Source organism: Topomyia yanbarensis, chromosome 2 (genome assembly GCF_030247195.1).
Source record: "Topomyia yanbarensis strain Yona2022 chromosome 2, ASM3024719v1, whole genome shotgun sequence".
Classification (NCBI taxonomy): Eukaryota; Metazoa; Arthropoda; class Insecta; order Diptera; family Culicidae; genus Topomyia; species Topomyia yanbarensis.
Genome location: NC_080671.1, coordinates 238,381,752 through 238,397,546, shown reverse-complemented (window position 1 = coordinate 238,397,546; position 15,795 = coordinate 238,381,752). Strand labels below are relative to the sequence as shown.

Sequence of the window (15,795 nt, the reverse complement as noted above, 5' to 3'; positions counted from 1 at the left end):
TGAGATTAGAGAATTCCAATAACAACAACAAACATCCACACAAATTAAAAAATGAATATTCCAAAATTAAACAATGTTATAATTAAAAATGTCTAAAATTAAAAAATTCAAATCTTCAAAAATTTAGGAAAGTTGAAGAATTCAAATGTTAAAAATTATAAACTTCAAAAATCGAAATGTTCAAAAAGTAAGACCCAAAAATTCAGGAACACAATGATACAAAAATTTATGTAATGCAATTCAAGTATTATAAATTCAATAGTTCTAAAATACAAAGATGCAAAAATTCCAAATCAAATTAATAAAACCACAATAAAAATACAAGTACAAAAAGAAAAAATTAAAAATACAGAATTACTAAAATTCAAAAGCACTAAAAGTACAAAAAAAATGAAAACCTCTCTTAGCACAAAATTCTCAAATTCAAAAGATCAAAAATTGAAGACATCAAAAATTCAGAAATTCAAAAATTCAAGAATTCGAAGATTTTTAAAATCCAAAAATTGAAAAAGAAATAAAAATTCAAAGATCCGGTAATTCAAAGGTACAGAAATTCAAAAACTCGAAAAATTAATGATTAAAACATGCAAAAATTTGAAAATTCTGGTTTCAAAAATTCAATAACTCCAATATTCAATTATTAAAAATTCCAAAATTCGAAGAGCAAAGAATTCAAAAATTCTGTAATTCAGAAAATCAAATTCAAACATTCAAATATTAAAAAAATATCAAGAATTCAGCAATTAAAAAATTCTTGTGTTCTAAAATTAAAAACTGCAATTCAACGCAACACAAAAATTGTATTGCAAAATTGTAAAAATTGCGTTTGTAACGCAAAAACACAAAAATACAACAAAAACAAAATGCAAAAATATATATATATATGCAAAAATTCAAGATAACAGAATACTAAATATTCAGAAATTGAAAAAATCATAAATTCCAGTATTTAAAAGTTCAAAAAGTCAAAGATTCAAAAATTCAAGAAGATGAAAATTTTAGAAATTTCAATAACCAAAAATTCAATATTTCGAAAATTCAACCATTCAAAAATTATAATGTTTAAAGTTAAAAACCTCGAAAATTTATAAAAATCCGATATTGAAAAATTCTTAAGTTCAAAAATTCAAATTTCAGAAAAAAAAAACAAAATATATAAATCCAGAAATTTAAAAACACAATAATACAAACATACTAAAATACAGAAATACTAAAATTCTAAAAACATAAAAATTTCAAAAATACAAGAATCCATAAACACAAAAAAATATAAAAATGCAGGGATAAAAAAATACAAAAAGTACAAAAATGTTAAAAATACAAAATTATTGAAATACAGAAATACAACAATACAAAATTACTAAAATTCAAAAATGAAACAATACAGAAATACAAAAACCCATACAAAAATATAAATAAAAGAATAGAAAAATACCATAATACAAAAATACTGAAACACAAAAGCACAAAAATACGAAAATGTAGAAATACAACAGATAGATAAATACTACAATATAAAAAAAATCGAAAATTGGAAAGTACGAAAATATTGTGTATTTACTCGAAAGCTGAAAGCAAATATGTATTTGGCTGAAAGTAAGCGTTCGAATACAGGGGATGTGTGAATGGTGTCTGCTGTTTCGCGCTGTATGAGGTATTGAATCATTACAATTCACATATAGGTCTGTAGAAAAAGCAATACTTTCAAAATGCTTACAATGAAATTTAATGTGAACATAATTTATTTCCTAGAATAATGCTTTTATTGATAATGCTTCTCATAATTGCCGGTATTGTCACCCCCGTGCGGTAGAAGTCAAACCAAAACAATTATCACTCACTGGCGGCTGTTTCATTCATTTCGTATAGTCTAATTCATGCGTGGTTGTGTTAGTGCGACAGTTGAGGTTAAATGTTGTTGGACCTTGGGGGTTGAGGTTAAGTTAGCTGAAGGATAACATACTCATTCCACGCCTTTATGCATTATATCTGTGTGCAATTCACAGACAGTGAATGACTCGATTAATTTTTGACAAACTGGTTGACAATTAAGTGTCAGCGACTATTCTCGCGACTACTCGACCGAACGAATACTTTAACCGTCCGTGTTCAGATAGAGGTTAAACGCACAATACAAAGATTCAAAAATACAGGAATACAAGAATACAAAAAATGCAAAATACAAAAATACAAGAATACTATACCACAAAAATACAAAAACACAACAATACAAAAACACAATCATATAAAAATACGAGAACACAAAAATACCAAAATATAAAAATACAAGAGCATAAAAATATAAAATACAAAAATAAGAAAATGCAAAAATACAAGAATGCAATAATAGAACACATACAAAAACACAAAGATACAAAATCACAAAAATATAAAAACTCTAAATCACAAAAATACCAAAATACAAAAAACAAAAGAGTAAAAAAAACGAAAATACAAATATACGAAAATACGATATTACTAAAAATGCAAAAATACCAGAATACAAAAATACTGAAACACAAAAAAAACGAAATGCAAAAATACGAAAATATGAAAATACAAAAATTCAATAATGCAAAAATACAAGATTACAACAATACAAAAATGCTAAAAATCCAAGAATAAAATAATGCAAATACAGAAATACAACAATCCAACAATACATCAATTTAATAATACAAAAATAACAAAATACCAAAAATACGAATATTCTAAAATACAAAACTACGAATACGAAAATACAAAACTTAAAAAATACAAGAATAGAAAAATTCAACATGCTGAAACCCAAAAATACAAGATACAAAAACACAAGAATATAAAAACACAAAATCATAAAACTATAAAACTATAAAACACAAAAATTCAAATAAACAAAAATACAAAAAACACAAAAATTCATAAATGCAAAAGTTCAAAGGATCAATAAATAAAAAATCAAGAGATGAAAATATCAAATATTCAAAAATCCATAAAATTATTTAGGAATTCAAAAAGTTAGATTCAAAAATTCAATATTTCAAAAATTCATGAATTTTAGAATATTAGAAATTTCAAAAATTCAATAATTCGAAAGTTCTAACATTCAATCATTTAAAAAATTAAATATAGAAAAATTTCAAAATTCAAGAATAAAAATTTCAGGAATTCACCATAATACAATACAATACAATGAAAATAAAAATTCAAATTTGAAATGATTCAGAAATGCCGAAATACAAAAATACAAAAATTAAAAATACAAAAATATGAAGCAACAATAATACAAAAACACAAAAATGTTATAATACAGACAAAAAATCCAAAATTGCAAAAATATAATAACAAAAATGCAATAATTCGGAAAGGTAGAAATACAGAAATACAAAATTTAAAAATACAAAAGTACGAAAATACAAAAATATAATAATACAAAAATAGGAAAACACAAAAATGCAATAAAACCTGTTTTAATCCACCTAGTGGTGTAATTGTGTCTTTCGCATTTATCAAAGCTGGTTACGTTCAGTATAACATTGAGGAAATGGTTATTACATTCTTATTACACTTGGTAAGTATATATGAGTGCACGACTGCTACGAACCTGATGAGCAACATGTCGACACTGACACACTTGAGACAAACAAAAATATAATATTTAATTAGCTTAACAGCGCGAGTTCAATGCTGTCTCTTCACTTTAACATATTTTGAAATGCGCAGTGGAGGGAAAGGGTAGGGGCATAATTAGTGGGAGGGGAGGATGCGTTAGGAAAAACCTAACATATTTGGGGTGAAGGGAATGCGGGTGTGAAGTTTGTCAAAGAGAGGGGGAGGGGGGTGAAGGTAAGAGAGTTGGAAAGGGGTGTGAGAGGAAGGAGGGGTAGATGGGGGGTGCAACTTCATACTATGCCTTCCATTTGAGACTAGGTTAGTGAAAATTGGTTCAGTCATCACCGAAGTGGCTTTAGTTCTGAAATATGTCCGGAACCCGGGACTTCCGGAATTATCGATAGTGGACAATATATTCCAAGAATCTAGGCCAGCGAATCGAAGTATTTTGATGTTCATTTCAATAGATTTTTAAACTATGAGGTGTTACGATTGTACCGGTTTATATGAGAAATTCCTTTGTAACCGCAATAACCAAACTGTAACTCCGGAACCAAAAATCAAGGCTGAATGAAATTCAATAGCAGTCAATGGAAGTATTGTCTTTAATTTGAAATCAAGTTTGCAAAAATCGGTTAAGAGTTCGCTGGAAAATAGGGGGATATTAGCTTAGGAACTTGGTGGGGTATCAGTAACCGTCATAGGTGGGCAATGTGGTCAAAACTACTTTGATTGGTTATTGATATAGAACCGCAAATCCAAGTAATGTTGAACCTATTTGAAAATGTATTATATCACTCGGGCATCATGGTGTTACCAGTTTATAAGGGAATTTGCTGTGTGACCGTACTCTTCAATTCGTAACTCCGAAACCGGAAGTCGGATCAACTCAAATTTATATAGCAGCTTATGGGAGCATTATACCGTTTATTTGAAACTAAGTTTATGTAAATCGGTTTAGCCATCTCTAAGAAAATTGAGTTAAATTATTTGACACACACATATATACACATACGCAGACATTTTGCTATCTCGAACTGAATCGAATGGTATAAGAGACTCGGCCCTGCTGGCCTCGTTTAATAGGTCTAAATTCTATATAAGAAAAGCAAAAAGGTGCGAAATCAGCAAAGTTCCAAAAAGTTTATTTTTCTCAAAAACATTTTTTTCGGTGTAACATAAAATCTCGACGTTTCATGAATTTTAAGGACATTAAAGGAAATACGAATCAAATTTCTGAAATTTCATGGGGTCCCCCCTTCGAAATAAAAATGCAAAATACAAAAATGTAAAAATTCAAAAATACAACAACGCAGAAAACTAAAACACAAAAATGCAAAAATATTAAAATACAAAAATACAGAAATCCAAAAATACTTGAACGCAAAACACAAAAATTCTAAATACAAAAATATACAAATACAAAAATACAGCAATACAAAAATTCAATAATGCAAAAATACAACAATACGAAAATTTGAAAATACAAAAAAGCAAAAATAGAAAAATATAAAAATGCAAGAATACAAAAATACAAATATACTAATATACAAAAATATAAAAATACCAAAATACAAAAATGCAAAAATACGAAAACACAAACATACAAAAATGTAGAAATACAAAAATACAAAATTACAAAAATGCGAGAATACCATAATACAAAATGGTAAAGTACACAAATACAAAATCACAATTATGTGTTATTTATTACGAAAATATAAAAGATACGAAAATGCAAAAGTCCAAGAAAACAAAAAATTTAGAAATACAAAAATACAAATTGATAAAAAGTACAAAAATTCAAGAGATAACAATTTAGAAAAAGCAAAATTTTCAAAATAAAAACGAAAATTCAAAAATTTAAAATCAAAGAGCTTAAAAATTTAAAAACTCTGAATACAAATATTCAAAAATACGCAAATAAATTGAAAATTTCCAAAATTCAACAGCTTGAAATATCAGAAATTGAAGCTTTTAAAAATTATTATAAATTATAAATTATTAAATTTTTAAATATTGAAATTTATGAATTTTTAATGTTTTAAACTTTTAATTCTTAAATTTTTAAATTCTAATTTGAATTTTTTTTAATATTGAAATCTTTAAATTTCAAAATATTTTGATATTCAAATTTCTTAAATTTTTGTTTTTAAATCTACATTTTTGCATTCCTTAATATTGAAATCTTTTAATTATTAAATATTTAAATTTTTAAATTTTTAGATGTTTAAACTATTAAATTTTTAAAATTTTTAGGTTTCTCAATCTTTAAATCTTAAAATTTTTAAATTTTCGAATATATAAATTTTTAGATTCTTGAATTTTTTAATTTTTAGTATCCTTAAACTTTTTAAATTCAAATTTTTGTATTCTTGGATTTTTTTACTTTTCAATTTTTTAATATTTAAACTTGAAAATTTTTAAATTCATGAATTTTTTTATTTTTTGATCCTCAAATTCTTTTCAATTTTGATTTTTCCTAACTTTTAAATCTTTGTTTTTGAAATTACCTTTAAATTCAAAAATTTCAAAAAATTTAAGTTTCGAAATTTTAAACATTAAAATCTTTAAATTTCTAAACTTTTAAATTAAAAAAAAATAATTTCAAAAGTTTGAATAGTTAAATTTTTACATTCCAAGATTTTAAAATTTTTGAATTCCCAAATTTTTGAATTCCTAAGTTTTTAAATTTCTAAACCTGTAAATTTTTCCAATCCTCAAATTTTCGCATCTCTAAATTTTTAGGTTTTCCAATTAATAAATTTTCAAATCTCAAAATTTTTGAATCGGTAAATTTTTAGATTCACATATTTTTAAATTTATGAAACTTAATATTTCCAAATTTTTAAATTTATTTATTTTAAAATTTCCAAATTTTTAGATTCTTAAATTTTTTGCCGAGTTTCTATGTACGCATTTGAGTAGAATACGTGAGTATGGAATTTAAGGAAGTCGCTATAATTGGGATTGGTTCTGATAGTCATTTGCATAAGTACCTGGCAATGAGTATGTATTAGGTTTGGATTCTCCTTAATTATGTGATGCTACTTAACACTTACAAATACTTCATCACATGTGTGACAAATCTTCTTATCGTTTGATTTGCCTTGAAGCGGAGAGTACTATGCAATATTAGGAAGTTTTTCCTCCTGCCAATTCTGATAAACTATTTCACAATTGTACATGAAACCCTTCACCTTGACTAGGACAAAGAAAATATTAGGTTTGTTGCAGTACACGAAAGTTGCTCCGGAGCAAAACATACTTACTCCTTTTTACTCCGGTTAGCTAGTAGAAGAAGAAAAAAGAGAAAAGTAATTGTCTAGTTTAGTGACTATAGTGATAGAGGTCCATTTTCAATGATTTTGCCAATAGGGTGTATTTTAGCCTGAATAAACCGAGTCCGAGAGCGGAAATGTGAAATTTTTAACCAATGTTCAATAAACTGAAAAAATAAGTTGTGATTAATAACACTCATAACAATAACAGTGCTTAAACAAGTGAGCTTATACAGTGGAGCTAGTGTGATGTGGCTTGGTCACATACCCGAGGCGAAGGATCCGAAGTAGCGTAAAGCCACTGAGAATCCGCCGGACGAGGAATTGATTAACCTGTTGCTGGAATTGCAAGCAAACCTGTGATCCTCTTGTTTGACAGGTTTACTCAAACATAAGGGCTATAGTTAGTTGAAAGCTCGTACACCAGAAAGTGATGTGGCATAGCCACATTAGTCAGTATTCGGTTGACTAATGTGGCTACCCCACATCGTATTCTGGTGTATTGGCTTTAAACTACCTATAACCCTTATGTTTAAGTAAACCGGACAAACGAGATGATCACAGGTTTGCGTGCAAATTCCAGCAACGGGTTAATCAATTTCTCGTTCGGCTGATCCTCAGCGGCTTTGCGCCGCTTCGGATCCTTCGCCTCGGGTATGCGGCCAGGACGCATCACACTAGCTCCGCTGTGTAAGCTCATTTGTTAAAGAACTGCTATTGTTAAGACTGTATTAAGCACAACTTATTTCTTCAGTTTATTTTACTACGGTTGAAAATTTCACATTTACGCTCTCGGATTCGGTTTATTTAGATTGAAATACATTCTTTTGACAAAAAACCTCATTAAAATTGGACATCTTTCACTTTCTAAACTAGATAATTATCAAGAGAAAGAAGAGACTACAGGAACGATTTTCTCATTGTTTCCTCCGGAGTACTTCAAGTTTCTCTTGGCATTGGAACAAACCTAACACTTTCTACGCAATATTACTCACCGGACAAAAAGGCGTGAAACGAGAAATTTTCACAATACATCGTGTAGCACCTCCATCGAGGGTTGCTGATGTACGAAGCAGCGCGATGGAACAGTCCACCTTCCGGGTACTAGATCACAAATCCTCAAGGTGAATATTTTAGAGCAAAGCAAATGACAAACGAATGCAATAATCAGTGGATACAATTTAGTTTGCAACACTCCGTGAACTAGCAAGTGGTTACCGACTGCTTTTTTCCAACACGCAATCCACAATGAAATTTCTTCGCCGAATCAACATCTGAATAATCTTGGCTCTACTGGCTACTTTACTATCAATATAATACTTCGCTCACCTTTGGAAGAAACAAGCATTTTCATGCAGTAGAATTTGACAACGACATCGACATCTATGATCGAATATCACTATTTTGCACAACAGAAACTTTTCTTATTGAAAACACTTTTGATTGCGGAGATTCGGCTCGATCCGTAAATCACTTGCACTAGCAGTATAATCCGCTCCCCCGAGAACGGGAGGAAACACCACCGAAATTCACTGCTGTACATCTCCAGTAAAATACCGTAAAGTCCCATAACAAAAAAATCGAAAAAAAACTATGTCCCGAAAAAACACAAGTCCCGAAAAAATCGCGAAAACGGCTAAATGTCAGCCGTCGATGAAAAAAATACAAGTCCCAAAAGCGGGCTGCGCTATTACGATGTTCGCCCGCCGTTTACTAGCCATGGCGGACGAAATCAAAATTTCATTAGCCATCATGCCTCAGCAGAAAGTGGGCGGTTTGCTATAGCTATTAAGATTTCTGACAGCTCATTTATAACCACAGATGCAAAATCAAACCAAAGGAAATTGTCTTGCTTTCATCACGAAATACCTAACCTCAACCGATGTTTGCAGTGCAAAATATTTTGTTTTCATCACGAAATAATTCAGCGCCTTTTCTTTTTTAACGGGAATAGAAAGGTCAATTGACCTTTCTACTCCCGGTAAAAAAGAAACGGTACCGAATTATTTCGTGAGGAAAACAAAAAAATGCACTGCAAAACCGGTTGAACCAAACTCCCCTCTAAGAACGGTTGGTTTCAAAATCGTCCAATGAAGGACGTTCGTTGGACCAATTTAGACATCGTCCAAATAACCGTTCAACGAAACGTCCATCGTTGGACCCGTGTTGAACGATTTTGAAACAATTTTTTGGACTTCTCAGTGGGTCCTTTGGTTGGACTTTGCATCTGTGGTTGTAAATGAGCTGTCAGAAATCTTAATATAAGAAAAAAGGAAGAGCATACAGGAACGGTTTTCTTCCTGTTTGCTCCGGAATACTTCCAGTCCAGAGCAATGCAGTATATACAGGTACGGCTAAGACGGCACTTTGGCATTTGTAAGATGAATCTTACATGAGTGGTGTGAGTGATATCGGAATAAATCGACTTGCTTACGTCATACCGGTCGTTCGGTTCCCATTGAATCGTGTGAACGCTATGACGTCGACCCGTTGTGCTTCTGGATTGTTTACATATTTTTGGTTGTCAACATTAGCAAACCGTGTGTTCTGCCACACCTATATATATATATATATATATATATATATATATATATATATATATATATATATATATATATATATATATATATATATATATATATATATATATATATATATATATATATATATATATATATATATATATATATATATATATATATATATATATATATATATATATATATATATATATATATATATATATATATATATATATATATATATATATATATATATTTATATATATATATATATATATATATATATATATTTATATATATATATATATATATATATATATATATATATATATATATATATATATATATATATATATATATATATATATATATATATATATATATATATATATATATATATATATATATATATATATATATATATATATATATATATATATATATATATATATATATATATATATATATATATATATACATATATATATATATATATATATATATATATATATCCCATCGAGTCCAGAGTACTTCGTTGTTTCTATCAAGTTGTCAGCCAAATTTCACAGGAGATAGATGCTAGATTTCGCTGCAAATTCGCAGACTTTTAAATTAAGTTGCAGATTTTTTCGATGACGCAGATATTTGCAGATTTTTTAGTTTGGTTGCAGATATTTGCAGATGTTTTAGATTGGTTGCAGATATTTACAGATTTTTTAATATAAAGGCTTTTGGTTACACTAGCTTTCCTGACATTTTTAGTTCTTCTCAGACTTTTAAAATTATTATTGCAGACATTTGAAAAAAGTACCTGGCATCTCTGGTGGGCAAGATTACAATAAATTGTTTATTAAGACTAGCAGTAGCAACACAACTGAACGCTGAACGTAAACTTTTTCAGAATTGCAGTCGTACAGTGGTAGACGTAAACAAACGAAAAGAACGAGATAAAATGTGCATGAATATTACCCGTACATGCTGCGTAGGTTTGTTCCAGTATACAGAATTTGCTCCAGAGCAAACAGGAGCAAAAATACTCGCTCCTGTTACTCCGTTTTGCTACAAAAAAAGAGATGAGAATACAGGAACGATTTTCTACCTGTTTGCTCTGGAGTACTTCCAGTTTCTCCTGGTACTGGAACAAACCTAGTGTAACTTCAGCGATTGGCGCAACAAATGTACAACGTCCAAACAAAACGAACGCAGAAAAACTAACAAATCTAGACAAACCTGTCAAAAGCTTCTGAGTACAATTGAGTCTCATTGTTTACTTTCTTTTCCGTTAATAATAACTAATCGAAATCAAATTCTTTCGATATAATACTGAAAATTTCAGTGTATATCGAAAGAATTTGATATACTGTATAACTTTTGGGATACAAATAAAATACGAGTAATTTTAAACACATTCAAAATTACAAAGCCTTTGAGCGACTATCTAGCCCTAGGGGCAGATCCCTTGCGATGCTTTTTTAAAAATCAACGAAGTGAGATGCATTTTTTTCCATCAAATAAGACGTCAATGCCGTGCAGGAAACTAATTCTACATCCAACAAACCGTTGCACAAAGTGAACCACCGTAAGGCGTTCATTGAACAGACTTCTCTTCGAGGGAGTACAAAGTTGATGCAAAAATGGAAATGAAATGCATTTATATATATATATATATATATATATATATATATATATATATATATATATATATATATATATATATATATATATATATATATATATATATATATATATATATATATATATATATATATATATATATATATATATATATATATATATATATATATATATATATATATATATATATATATATATATATATATATATATATATATATATATATATATATATATATATATATATATATATATATATATATATATATATATATATATCCCATTGAGTCCAGAGTACTTCGTTGTTTCTATCAAGTTGTCAGCCAAATTTCACAGGAGATAGATGCTAGATTTCGCTGCAAATTCGCAGACTTTTAAATTAAGTTGCAGATTTTTTCGATGACGCAGATATTTGCAGATTTTTTAGTTTGGTTGCAGATATTTGCAGATTTTTTAGGTTGGTTGCAGATATTTACAGATTTTTTAATATAAAGGCTTTTGGTTACACTAGCTTTCCTGACATTTTTAGTTCTTCTCAGACTTTTAAAATTATTATTGCAGACATTTGAAAAAAGTACCTGGCATCTCTGGTGGGCAAGATTACAATAAATTGATTATTAAGACTAGCAGTAGCAACACAACTGAACGCTGAACGTAAACTTTTTCAGAATTGCAGTCGTACAGTGGTAGACGTAAACAAACGAAAAGAACGAGATAAAATGTGCATGAATATTACCCGTACATGCTGCGTAGGTTTGTTCCAGTATACAGAATTTGCTCCAGAGCAAACAGGAGCAAAAATACTCGCTCCTGTTACTCCGTTTTGCTACAAAAAAAGAGATGAGAATACAGGAACGATTTTCTACCTGTTTGCTCTGGAGTACTTCCAGTTTCTCCTGGTACTGGAACAAACCTAGTGTAACTTCAGCGATTGGCGCAACAAATGTACAACGTCCAATCAAAACGAACGCAGAAAAACTAACAAATCTAGACAAACCTGTCAAAAGCTTCTGAGTACAATTGAGTCTCATTGTTTACTTTCTTTTTCCGTTAATAATAACTAATCGAAATCAAATTCTTTCGATATAATACTGAAAATTTCAGTGTATATCGAAAGAATTTGATATACTGTATAACTTTTGGGATACAAATAAAATACGAGTAATTTTAAACACATTCAAAATTACAAAGCCTTTGAGCGACTATCTAGCCCTAGGGGCAGATCCCTTGCGATGCTTTTTTAAAAATCAACGAAGTGAGATGCATTTTTTTCCATCAAATAAGACGTCAATGCCGTGCAGGAAACTAATTCTACATCCAACAAACCGTTGCACAAAGTGAACCACCGTAAGGCGTTCATTGAACAGACTTCTCTTCGAGGGAGTACAAAGTTGATGCAAAAATGGAAATGAAATGCATTTTTTCAAATTTGATGCAAATTTGTTATACATTCAGAGACTGATCTACCCCTAGAACTAGCCTCTCTTTTTGTATGGCTGGTAAATGTGAAGTCCGAATATTATAAACATATCGACAAAACATGTACATAGGCTCGGTAATGAAGATCAAGGCATTTCCGAGTTTAGGAATTAGTCATGAATTAATTCACACTACAAGTTACTCAATGTTTACACGAAACTCCAGGTTTCTAAAACTAGCAGACAAAATAACAAACCAAATTGACTTTTCTTCTCTCCGCGTGTCTATATTTAACGGACCACTTTAATCTTATCTGTGATAATAGCGCATCTGTATGTTTTCACGTTTTCCTATGTATTGGTAATATGCATTGCCTCCATTATTCTTTGATACCTAAAATGAAAGTCGAGAAACATTTAGAAACGACCAGCGAATAAAAATATTTATCCGTTACGAAGATTTCCTGTCCCAAAAATCCGCATCTCAGTTCAGATAGCCGCAGTATGGCGCTCTCTGACACTGTAGCACTCTGGGTCATTTATCTCCGTAACTAAATAATAGAACTCACTCAACATACGTTGATCCCTTTATGATAAGTATTAGAAGCTTTCCTAATTTATAGTTCCTTGAAAAATAGTGCCGAAACAGGAATTTCCTGTCCGTAAGTTTTGTGTAAGAACATGTTTGTTTACATGTCCATCGGCAACACTATAGCATATCAGAAGGCTTTCGAGCACTACGTGAAAATCATTAGATTGTGGTCAAAATTGGATATGTAATCTTGCGAAACACACATATTGCATCATAGTAAAATGTAAACATGAAATAGGTCTTTGAGAGCAAGTTTTATTTCGGAAAAAGTAATACAGGTAAGCGTTTATCACATTTCTTTGAAATAAAGCTATGAACATTTGCTAGCATAATTGACCATCTATTATCGACCGTTTGTTACAGTGTGAAAGCTTTTTGGATAAAATCATATCTCATGGCCAGCTAGCCACAGTTTCGCTTGTTTGTTGATACAAATGACTTGACTTGCATTGATGTCAAATTCTAAATCTACACTGCAAATAATGTACACTTTTTTTCGAAGAGTTTCAACACATAAGATTCAAGTGTCAAGCCACACTGAAAATTCAAGAGTTTTCCATTTGTCCTTCAATGAATTTACACTTCAAAATTAAGTGTGCCACCCTATGACATGGTCGACTATCATCGCATTTAAAATTTTAAGTGTCAACATAGTAAATCATACATGTTTCACCCATATTTTCGAAAACATTCCACCCATAAAATTTAAGTTTCAAACCACATGGAAAAATTAAGATTTTTCCATATGCACTTTAATAAAATTACACTTGAAAAGTATGTGTACCATTTAATGGCATAATCGATAACCATCACAATTCAATTTCATGTGTCAGTGCAATAAATCAGAAAAGTTTTGCTCTTTAAATCCATTGGTTTTTACAAGTGCGGCAATATTAAGTGTAGAAACATTTAAAAAGTTCAGTTTTCCACATCAATTTGAGATGGCTGTGAAAAAACTTGCAGAACTGATATTTAGACAGGATTTCGGCAGCGTATTCTGGTAATTTTAGATGGTAAGTAATATATTATGTAAAGTTATAAATTATTGACCTGTTTTTTCTTTATTGCAGAATGAAGATGAGGTGCTAGCGGAACTTAAGCTAGAGACATCCAGCTTTTCAAGGGGGCGAACTTACACAGCAAGTTGTCTTCAGAAGCTGAAAAATAAACTTTACTCCATAAATTTGTTATTTGTAAGTAGATTAAGTTGGCTTTTATAATAAAATAAAATAAAAGGTCTAAATAAAACAGAAATATCTAGTGTACTTTATTTTTATTCAAAGCAAACAATGTTCTTGTCATATAGAAAATAACATTTACACACATGTCTTTCATAAGAAATTATTTAATCTTTAAGTTGACACAGTTGATGTCCATGTGTATCACACTCAATAACTATTTTTCAGACACTTCATTTGAAAGCACCACGCATATGAAACTTAAGTGTGGCATCTGTTGGAATTAACGAGTTTTTAAAGAAGATTGTTATTAAGTGTCTAACACATAAGATCTAAGTGTGAAGCCAGTTGCGGCAAAATTAAGTGTTAAACACTTGAGTTCAATGTGTGGATTATTTGCAGTGTATGCCGCAAGTTGAAAAGGGTTTATATTACTTTTGGGGAATCGATGTTTTATTTTTTCACGTGCTACTAAGGCCAATGTTGTACATTGTACCTGTATTGTAACTGTATGTTTATTTCGGAGATAAATTTGTATCAGTATAATTATTGCAATGTAACAAGCCGACATCTATCATATTGCACGACAAATAACATGTGACTTTTGTAAGTATTCTGTATAACAAAAGATAAACTCAAGTTTACCGGGTACCATACAATCAATCGAAATAAACGAGGTGTATTGTCATGGAAAATCCGGCCAGGTTTGACGAATAAAATGAATATATTCGTTTGATATAGACCGTTATTTTCAACTACTTACGAGGACTACCATTTTTTCGTTCATCTTACGGACTGTGTGCAGGAGCATGGTGTACGATTACGCCCCTTTGCCATATGTTATACGCAAAAAATCGTCAAAATGTGTCAATTTAGGCGTCAACAAAAACAAAGTAAAGCCATCGTTCCCAAGATTCGACGCAAAACGGAACAACGGATGCAAATCTACTGAATTTATGAATTCTTTTTGAATGGATCTCGGACATTTCATTACTGTTTTGAAAGACCAGTTCTATATCTCTGTACTGCCAGGTCAGGCACGTTTTCAATATCGGTAAAGGGTTACAGCAGCGTGTGATCGAGAGCTGGTGGATGAGTAAACAATGCGAGGTCTTGTTTGTTATATTATAAATAACTGAACAATTGTTTTTGTAGCTAGTGACCATTCTAAGACAAAATTTTGAAACAAATCCACGTAATGGTGTGGTTTATGACATTCAGTCATGGTACTAGTCAAGTGAATAGCATGTTCGGTAAGAAACGACCAAGTACCATGCGAACCTCAGAAACACGGAGAAGAGACAGAGGCTAGTGATATTGTAGTGCTGCCAAAGGACCAAAGCACCCTCAGTGTTTTCGAGTGGAAGGTATTGTGAAACCTTTATGATGGGCAGCAGATATAGCATAAACCATGAAAACAATCTATGGAACACGAATTGCGACAACTGCTTGAATAACATATAACAACAGCTGATCGAACAGAAGGACAAGAGATGATCAGCGGGCGAAAAAAATCGACAAGATTGCAGGTGATATGTAGAGTCTTCCTTTCCTAGGACGACGTACGGCCATCGACTAT

At 30.3% G+C, this 15,795-nt stretch overlaps 1 protein-coding gene and 1 long non-coding RNA gene across 16 annotated transcripts in view; one reads left to right on the top strand and one right to left on the bottom strand.

Moving 5' to 3' along the window:
* Window positions 1–15,795, top strand: part of LOC131678358 (neuronal acetylcholine receptor subunit alpha-7) — a 1,795,942-nt gene that overhangs the window by 239,450 nt on the left and 1,540,697 nt on the right. The gene's annotated exons all lie outside the window — the stretch shown is intronic.
* On the bottom strand, window positions 12,713–13,150 carry LOC131678369 (uncharacterized). Its single transcript, XR_009303645.1, has 2 exons — window positions 13,016–13,150; window positions 12,713–12,840 (listed from the first exon to the last, which is right to left on the bottom strand). It is a non-coding gene; the product is annotated as an uncharacterized LOC131678369 (long non-coding RNA).